This window comes from Acanthopagrus latus, chromosome 18 (assembly GCF_904848185.1).
Source record: "Acanthopagrus latus isolate v.2019 chromosome 18, fAcaLat1.1, whole genome shotgun sequence".
Lineage (NCBI taxonomy): Eukaryota > Metazoa > Chordata > Actinopteri > Spariformes > Sparidae > Acanthopagrus > Acanthopagrus latus.
The window spans coordinates 22,822,225-22,832,428 of record NC_051056.1 but is presented as its reverse complement, the minus strand read 5'-3'; positions in this window follow the sequence as shown (position 1 = coordinate 22,832,428).

The window sequence follows — 10,204 nt, the reverse complement described above, 5'->3', positions numbered from 1 at the left end:
CCTGTGTTGTCTGGACCCAGTCGTGAGCGACGTCGCCCTGCATGAACTTTGTCGCTCTTTATATATCTTATATCTTTATACAGGTGGGGCACCAGAAAGACGTGATCTATTTGTGGCGAAGAGAGGGCACATGGGGTGGTCATAATAACAAGGAGCATATAGTTGTAATTAAGGACTTCAAAAACGTTTTGATTTTTGGTTTACATTTCTATGGTAACGGTGCTGGTTGCTGACAGTATGTTCATCTTACCTGATGAATGTCGGAGGAAATAAAGCAAGTGTCGTGGAATTTCGGCTCACTTGACCGTTCAGGAGAGACGAAGAAGACTCAGCCACTGATGGCTTACGTTGAGATAGCTTATAAAACGAGATCTTGGAGGAAATAACATCATCATGTCTGTCTGCACAGAGTGCTGCCATGATAATCCTACTGAGTTGTCCCCAGTATCCAAATTATATCATCCAGCTTCAGGAGGCAGTGTTTCCATAGGTGGTTATCTGTTTAGCAACAGAGCAAGGAGGGTGATGCAGAGTCTCTCCCCTCTAGCCGGACGACTCAGAGGTAAAATAGGTCAGAGACACTTAGTCTGTAAACATAGATGGAAGGCCTCCTTACAAGGTTTACACAATCTGTTCTGTAGACATAGCTGCAGTAGCTTTGAGTATTTATATTGTAAAGACTATCACCAGCCCAGTCTGTACAAGACACGTATGACCTCCTATTGTTTGGGGTCATATTTCTTCCCCGACAGCAAGTACGAGTGATTATTAGAATCCATACGTTTGAGACTGAAAATGAAAATGAAAAAAGGCGATGTTGTGTTGTAGGTGTGAAGACAAACAAACTAGAAATTAGAACCTGATACTTGTCAGGTGGAGTTAAGATACAAACCAAACAAGTGGATTCAGCGTTCAGAGTCTCTGATACTCGCATTAATATTCCTCCACTGCAGCTCAGCAAGGCAACCCTGTGTGGCACGAAGCAAAGAGTGAATTTTGCATTAAAAATAGTGGAAGATTTCCACTTAATTGGCCGTCTCAGGCTGCCGAAGTCTTCTCCAAGTTTCAGCTAAACCTTCGTACAGAGCAAAGACCCCCCTCGGCTCTGATACTGGAGTCTTGCGATCACTTAACCCTTTCGATGTACACGAGTTTGCTTGAGTATTGTGTTAGCTTCTAAACATTCACGAGCCGCTTTCTTGCAGATGTCCGTGTGAGTCAGACCGCAGGACACTACAGGTGACAGGAAGCACGTGTCCCGGACGAATAGACTGTCAGGACTGCGTGACGACCATCAGAAGGCCGGCAGGCTTTTCTGAGCATGATTTGATGCATGCAATAAGTCTACCTGTCCCGGCAAATCCTCACCGGACTAATCTTTTGCTGGGGGACTTAGACGATAGACAGACAGTGGACTGTGACTGGAACATTGTTTGGGGAGAGCGATAAAGAACAGTGGAGGGGAACAAAAATAGGCAAATGCTTATTCACCCCTCAACAGCAACATCAACAACTGTCAAGGTCGCCTTAAAAGAAAGGTGCCAGCAAAACTGTCTTGAAACATGAAATTAGCCCCCTCGTCCTTTACAAATATGGATTTCTATGAACATGCAAATATTGTTAATCTCAAAAATTTAACTGATGAATGCAACAGCTAGAGAGAGACCATCGCCTGCAGCGCTTCAACATGCGTAGGTGTGAAACAGCTGGATATTTCTAGCGAGACGCCGCGACCGCCAGATGTTTCCTGATGAGACGTTGGGACAATTTCCGGTAGCGCTTGTGGCAACATAACCGAGTCAGCCAAAACATGATCTTTTCCTCATCATTACCAAGATTTCTGTGCCTAAACCTTACTGGACCATCAGCAGAGTGTCGTCACAACATAACTTAAAGTTTAAATGTATTCGTGTTTTGTAGAAATCTACATTACCAATATCTATTTATGGGTGAGTGGCTTCTGAGGGTCAGGGTTAGAGGAGAAAGCGGATGATATTAATGAAATATTTGACCCTGAACAAGTGCAATTTGATTCGGGTCAGCATGTGTTAACAGAATATTGACTGGGGATCCCGCGGACAACAGACCCTTGGGAACATACGTTCCTCTACGATGTAACTACCATTTTTTTTTTTTTTTTTTTTTTTTACTTCCAGGTGCACAACGATAGATAGATAGATAGATAGATAGATAGATAGATAGATAGATAGATAGATAGATAGATAGATAAGAAAAAAAATATTGCAGTTGCACATTTGAATGCAGGACATTTAAGCGACCGTTCTTTTAAGTGTTACATATTTGATAACATTCAAATTCTTCCACCATCGAGGTTTAACAGTGTGAAAACGTGCACATTAGGTGGCAGTGTGCACCTTGAAGTGGCAGGCTGAGTGGAGAGGAGAGTGTCTGCTGCTTTATTACCTCTGCTGACTAATTGCAGTGGTAATTGCTTCAGAAAAGTCCATTTCAAACTCTGTACTCAGTTCAGTACAAACCTGCTTGAGGTCTCTCTCCCTCTCTATCTTTCTAATTTCTCTCCTCAGGTGTGATTGTGCCACCAACGCCACCTGCTTACTCTACAGGGGCCGCGGAGCCAATTCCTTTTATTTACACCCCTGAAAGAAGGTTCATCTTCGCTGCGACTGGGGAGTTTCACTCTGAAATTAATTTCTTGTCGTTGAAAGCACGCGTCCGATTATTGACCAGAAGCCACGCTCATTTTGTATGAGTGAGTCATCGGCACCATGTCTAAACTCACATTAAAGGTAAAAGTTAAAAAAAACCCAACAAAACACTGAGGGATGAAAGATGACGCAGACACACAACAACACATTTATAAAATGATACTGTGGAGTTCCAGATGTGAAAATTCTATTGTTGAAGAAGCAAATCACTTGTGAAAATGCTGCGTTCACATGTCACATTAATTGATTTTCACTTCCAAAATGTTCAGTCTTATGTAATGAATGCAAATCAGTAACCGCCTTAAAATTCACACATTAAAATTTTAGTTCACCTGTGCAAATATTCAGTCACGTACGGAAAACATCACAAGCAGATGTATGCAACTGTTACGGCTGAATGTGTGTCTGTGCTGTTTGTCCCTCCTCCCCTCCGGTCATCATCTCCAGCTCCGTCCCGCTCAGTGAGGAGCACCTGGGCCGGGACAGGAAGTGCTAACAAGCTCCTGTGCCAGGACTGCTGACCTTCTTGCCCACTCAGCCATGGATTCTGTACCGTCTTGATTTAGTGTCTTTTATTAATCTCAGTTTAAAAACACATTAAAATAGTTAATAGTTACTCGACCTTAACCTGAGATTAAACACAACACCGTGTATAACTGTCAGATGAGCGCTCGTTAATCTGATCTGTGACCACAGTTGAACAACTAATTAAAGGAACCCTGCTGTGTAAAAAAAAAAAAAAAATCATTTTCTCACAATCATTAAACACAAAAAGACGACATCATGACCTATTCATTAAGATCTAGTTAGCAGGTGAGAAGATCAAATTGTATTTTTGTCTCGGGGTGCCTGAAGGCAGCGCGAGCCTGAAGCAACAATGAAAGAGCGAATTAACAAAAAGCGAGTTTTATTTAAGCACGTCGAGATGAATTCGTACCACCAGCTCACATAGTGTCCAACACCTCCCCCGAGGCGGCCATTTGTAGGCCGACTTTACCACCTTGTCAGGACTCTTCTGTTTATATCCTTTAGCAGCGCGTGATGTTAAACATGAATTTCTAAGCTTGAGGGAGAAAAGATCCCCAGAGAAAACAGAGATGACCTTTAGGCTGCCGGCTTTCACCAGAACAAATGAGATTGGAGTCACAGTCCGTCCTTTTTTTCAGACTTTTATCATCACCCTCCTCAATCTTACCTGCGATCTTCAGCCCTGTGAGGCCTGTTCGAGCTTGTTTGCCTGGAAGCCGAAGCCGAGCTCGCATCTACATTGAACTAAATCATAAATGTCAGCTGCATCCAAACACAGTAAAAGTCTGGATTGGTAATAACCCGCCTTCAGGACTTGGAAATCTCTGTTGCAGGCCAGGGCCACCAGGGCAAAAGTAATTACACAATCTGTTTAGGTGTCATCAGCACATAATTTCTGTGGTCGCTCAAACATGAAGGAGACCTTGAAGTGCTTAGCTGTGTGTGTATATGTGTGTGTTGTTGTGTGAGTGTGTGTGTTTGCGCTCCTCATCAGGCCTGCTGTCAGGGTGTGGAAATGTAATAAGTAATAAGAGATGCAGTTCTAACTGTTATCGATTTCAGATGCCCTTGCAAACAATCAGAGTCAACAGCGATCTTTATGGGAGAGAAGGATGGTGGTGGGTGGGAGGATGACGGATGGAGCCGAATTTCTTCTGGTCCGGAGAATTCTCATGTAACGACAAAAGTTCGGTAACGCATCAGTAAAAGTACGGACAATACTGAACTGGCTGCTTCATGTCAAAACGGGTCGTTTCCTGATGATGATGGGCTGTTGGAGGGACGTATTCTTTCAACAAACACTAAGTGTCCTTTCGGTTTGATTTATTGACATGCAGCAATGTGGTCGCAGATTAAGACCAACTGAATATCCCTTACCTCACCCTAACCTATGCAAAAGGCCAGCTAGAGAAGTTTATCCTAAACCTAGAATTGTTCTGTTCGCTGCTTTAGAATGAGAATGAGTCGGCCTTTTGCGTTCTTATAGGTCATGGTATGTTAGGGTGAAGTGAGGGATATTCAGTTGGTCTTAATCTGCCGCCACATTGCTGGATGTCAACAAATCCAACTGAAAGGACCCTTAGTGTTTGTTCAAAGAATGAATACAAGTTTTTGGGAAATGTTTAGGTGTGCCCTGTGAAATGCATCGAAAACATAAACTTTTTATAAGCTTAGGAAAACATGACAAAGTATTTTTCCAACAGGACAATTGAGTTTCGAAATGGTTTACTTAGCTTTTGAAGAAAACAACCTTTTGTTGATGTTGTGTGTTACTCATAATAAACACAACAGAACTATAATGTTGAGATGTTTCACCTGACTGGTTTCTTATTTCACCCCTTGCTAAGTATAAAACATGGGGGAAAAGAATGCGTTAAGTATTTACCCTGAAAACTTCCATCAAGATAATCTGTCTTCTTAAAAATGAACACAGGTACATTTGACTGTAGCTACTAACAAAAATATGCTTATTGTTGTACCACTTGAATGAGTGAAGTACAAGATTTAATGTCAGGAATGTAGGCCATCACTCAAATTTGGAAAATCAAACTTACCAACATAAAAGTAGTCCATAAATTCCAAGTTCAAGCACAGACTCAGAGAGCTGTAGCACTCAAAAATGCAGAGGTGAAGGATTTGATTGATTTCCGACGGTCGGACCAGCGGTGGACCGTTAGCAATCTCTTCTTTTATGTGAAAGTCAATCTCTAGAGTGAGTGTGTGAAATATTTCATGATTTATTAGACCGCAATCTTTCTAATCACATTTAGTCCCAACAGGCGAATGAATTACAGCAGCTTTTTATGACAGCGCACCGAGAAACTTTTGTCCCAACGAACTGGAGCTGCTCACTCGGAGGTGTTGACTGCAGTGTTCTCATTGATCCAGAACTTTACAAGCAATACATACAGCAGATTGAATAGTTAAGTACTCGCTCTCCATCCTACTCAATGACACACACACACACACACACACACACACACACACACACACACACACTATTTAATAGCTACATACATACATATAGGGATCACTGGGCCAAAATTTAATTTGGGACTGAAACCGCAAACATCTTGATGTCACGAGTCAAAGGCCGTTTCATGGCCGTGCCGCTGGACTGCATCGCCTCATTAAGCTCGGATTAAAAAGGCAGCTTTGGGTCAGACTGAATTTCCATGCAATCCAACTTTTTGAAAGGAAAGGGGAGTTGCAGGGAAGAGGAGTGATTCATGTGCTCCATTGCAAACTACTGAAGCAAAGTGATCTTATGTTGGCCGACACACCGGTTCAGCAGCTCTGAACCTGGTGATATTTCTACGTGACCTTTTTTTGGATCAGGAAAGCACAGATGGGGCGTGGAGGTGCCGCCTCCCCTGCTTCTCCTCTCTAACAGCACGGGGCTGAGCTTTCCCTCATGCTTAAACTGACACCTGCAGACCCGGGCTGGGGGATAACGGCGCACTGAATCAGACAGCGAAGCGGCGTTACGGCGCACTCCTGAGCCCGCATGACGGCATAAATCAGTGATTATTTTTATTTCGCCATCAGCTCAGGGATCAGTACCCTTGAGGTGGTTTCCCTGCCTGCCGCCCCCTCCAACCTCCAACATCCCCTAACATCCAGCATCCTTCTCGCCCTGACAGTTCAAGCACCTAATCCCAACCGAGGGTCCCCCAAGGTTGGCGAAGACGGGCGTTTGCCGTATGTCAGTAAGAGAGAGAAAAATGTGACTGAGGAGGAAAATGTGGTAAATGAGGAAGAGAGGAAGAAGAGAGGAAAATCATGTCAGAGCTAATCAGAGAAAAGCCTCTGCTGGGATCAAACTCCTGTTGGCACCGAGGTCAATAAGTCGGCTTAAGCAGGATTTGAGTTGCAGAGCTGCGTGATCTCAGAGCATCACTCGAAAGTTTAGGGAAACAGCTGCACCGACCTCTTAAGTGTCTATCTGCAGTACACGAGCATGTGTGGGTGCGCTTGTGAATATCCATTTTTGTGTTTACGTGGGCTTTTCTGTGCCGCTGGTTCATCAAAAAGAAGCACTATACTGTTTGTTTAGGTGGATGCACCACCTACAAAGTCTTTCCAGGGGCATTTGGGATAAAGAGATAAAGGAATGCAGTCTTTTTCGTCTGTCGGAGATGTTCGCATCGGCTCAAGGTTGCAGCTCCGCAAGCATCTCAGTAAACAGGACGCACAGAGAGGCATCCGGCTGGCCGACAGAGAGGTTTCACAAGCCGCCTCGGCTGCTCCAGGTGATAAACTCTAATCCAGGATGTCCATTCTGAAGCCCAACTTGAGGCACATAGGAGTTTTGTGCACGGTGTGGCATCATTTCTGCAGGGCCTCCTCCGAGAAAAACCTTAATTGGACAACAGCATGAAAGGATTTGCCACGACCATCGCACGGCATATCATCTGAAGTCCCTCGTAATTTCTTCCCGACACCAAATCGTGCTATAAAACCTGCAGTAAAACCTCTGCAGCCCTGTGAACCCCCCCCCCCCACTGTGTGTTTGTGATTAAACAGGAGGACGATGCCGCTGTTAACAGTTTGACGTTAATCTCTCTCTCGCTCGGCCCTCCTGCCATCTCCGCCATGGAAAATCAGTGTGTAAGAATGCATGAGCACGGATCAGACAAACAAACTTTTGACAGCTATGTCTGTGCTTTCACTGATTAAAGTGAAATTGTCGCACTCGTAGGTTGTATTAAATGTGGTTGTTGTCTCCGTGACATCAGTCTAACGTTCTGGAGAGCCACTGTGAAGCTCAGTGTGGTGTCACCGGTCCACCTAACTCTAATCGCTAATCCACAAATGGACACATAGTTGGAGCTATTATGACCTGTTTGATGCCTACTGACAGCCAGCGAGACAACTAGCAGCTAGCTGTAACTCAAAGCGTCCTCAACCGTAATTATGCGTATCTTTAAAGGAATGGGGAAATTAGCTGTAGTGTTTTGTTTTTGAAAAAAAAAAAAAAGGCCCACATGCAGATTGTAATGGTGCAAGCTTTGACTGAAAGCTGATCCAAACATATGCAGGCAGAAGAAAAACCGAGAACCAAGGACATACAAGACATTCAAAAACTAACCAGGTCCAACCCAAATGAAACGTGGGTAACTCAGACAGTAATGCAGATGAACTGACAGCAGTAACACAGGAGGCCAGTCAGGGACGGGTGAAAATAGTCAGGACAATCATAAGGGAGGGAGAGCGAGACAAGACAGGATGTAACGCAACATGACACATGAGGGTGAAGCATAAGAAAATAAATCATGAGACAATAACAACCTTCAACCTCATGACGGAGAGAGACCAGAACCATTTCCTTCTACCGGTCTCCACCAGTCACAGTTGGGTGAGGATGGAGGTCGGCGCTCCACTGCACTGCAAGTCACTCAAATTCATCCTCGCGTATCAGGAAACATATGCAAGCGCACAAACCTGATTTCAATATCGTGCAGCTGAAATGTAAAATAATCTGTTTTAACAGAGCGACAAGTCAGAGGTCAAGATCAGAGTTCCTCCAGCGTTTGCCTCACAATGTCTTAAACACTAAACATGCTGACACTCGTCTGTACAGAATAACTTGTTCATCGCTGAGGGTGATCACTCAGTGCCTCCATGTCTTGAGCCCTCAATGTCTAAAAATTAGTGGTATTGTATTTTATACAATAACATGCAACGGCAAATGCGTTTTGAGGGAAATGTTATTCCGAGCAAATGACATTTTCAAGAGAGAATTTTATCAGTTAACATCGCTGGCAAGTTGCATAAATGTTACGAGTCAAATGAACTTTTCTTATGGTGATGTCTCGTCAACGGCGTGTTAGGTAAAGATCATGCTCTTTTTCAATACAGGCAGCGACTTGAGATGCAAAATGTTTTATGAACGTTTAATCAAAGTCACCACAGACGGGAGTGTTTGATTCACTCAAAGAGAAGTCGTCTCTCTAAACTCGATCCAGGCCGAATATAACATTTGTCCCCGCGAAGTCGTTATGAAACGGCTCAGTTGCACAAACACGTAATTAACAGGAGACGGGGTTGGCTGTCTGCGCGGTGGGTTTCAGCGTGGGAGACGTGAGCGACCCGAACGCTATGTTATGTGACGGAGTGAAGCGAAGCAGACGACGTGACCTTTGAAGCTGCCATCTGAGCATTTTTTTTTTTTTAATATATCCGCGAGTAAACAGAACGTAATGAGCTTATTATGGAGGCACGTGGTTGGAGGCCAACGCAGACGATGATGATGTTTGAAGGAGACGCGCACAGTAAACCGGCAGCTGAGTTTGAGAACGCGACCTCTGACCTTTCAGTCTCCACAGGGCTGCACTGTAGAGTCTTTTCCCCCGCTCTGTGGTAATTGCATTTTCATGTCGGGTGCTTCGGGGTCAAAGTGCTTGTTGTGTTTTTCTCTCCTGCTGCTTCCTCTTCCCCCTCTTCCTCCTCCTCCTCCTTCCTTGTTTTTTTTTCTCCAGGTGTCAACTACCTGATTGGTTTCCACCTGTGCAGTCTGGCCACGCTGCTCCATAGACTCCCTCAGACGCCGAGCTGGCCAATTAACATGCAGGGCTTCAGATTTAAAGGGGCCCGCCTCCAGGATTCAGGTTGTTCAAGTTGTGATGTCTTGCTGGAGAAACATTGTTAAGAACTTGAGAAGCCGCCTGAGCCTCACTGTGTCTTTTGAGCAAACTTTGTTATAGATAAGTTTGTGTCTTTTCTTGATGTTTTCAAAGGCAGACTTTCTAAGTAATTTCTGTTTATTTGGCACAACCACCTTGGCCCGTCCTCCCCCACATTTAAAAGGACCTTTTGTTTTGAAGTATAAGTGTTGAGCAGAAAATTAATCACCTTTCACTCTTTCAGTTCTTTGAACGTCGTGTTGTTGTCTCTTGTTTGGGTGATACTTTCAAAAGAGAGAGGTGTCATCAGGCGTGGGTCAATGAGGATAATTTGTTGTGTATTACTGAGAAAGAAATCCAAACACATCTCCTTTGAAGAGAAGTTTTTAGTCTAAATGTTAGTCAAAAACACCCTCAAAGCAGAGTTTCTTTTGTGTAATTTCTTTTTCTATTATTCTGAAACCAATTTTTTTTGTATTTTGGTTAATTTTGCTGGACTGCTTTTGAGCCTTTTTTTGCATGAAACAACATATTTTGGTTACCTGCCTTCCTTCTCCCAGCAGTGTCAACATGTTGCCTCGGCAGATCGAGCCGTAAGGATTTTTGTGTGTCACTCTTTCCTCATTTTTCTCTGCCTTTGAGCAATGGAAACGCTTTGCATCAAAGTGATTCTTTATTTATTACTCTCTCGCTCTCTCTTGCTCAGTATTTCCGTGCTGCTCGCTTATATATTCCACTCTGCTGCTGACATTTGTAACCATCATCTTCTTTGCGCTGCCTATCTGCGACACACTTTTCCATATTATGCCGTACTGTGTCCTGAACTGCATTAATCATCAGCTGTTGGCTCGTTTCTCGATGCTA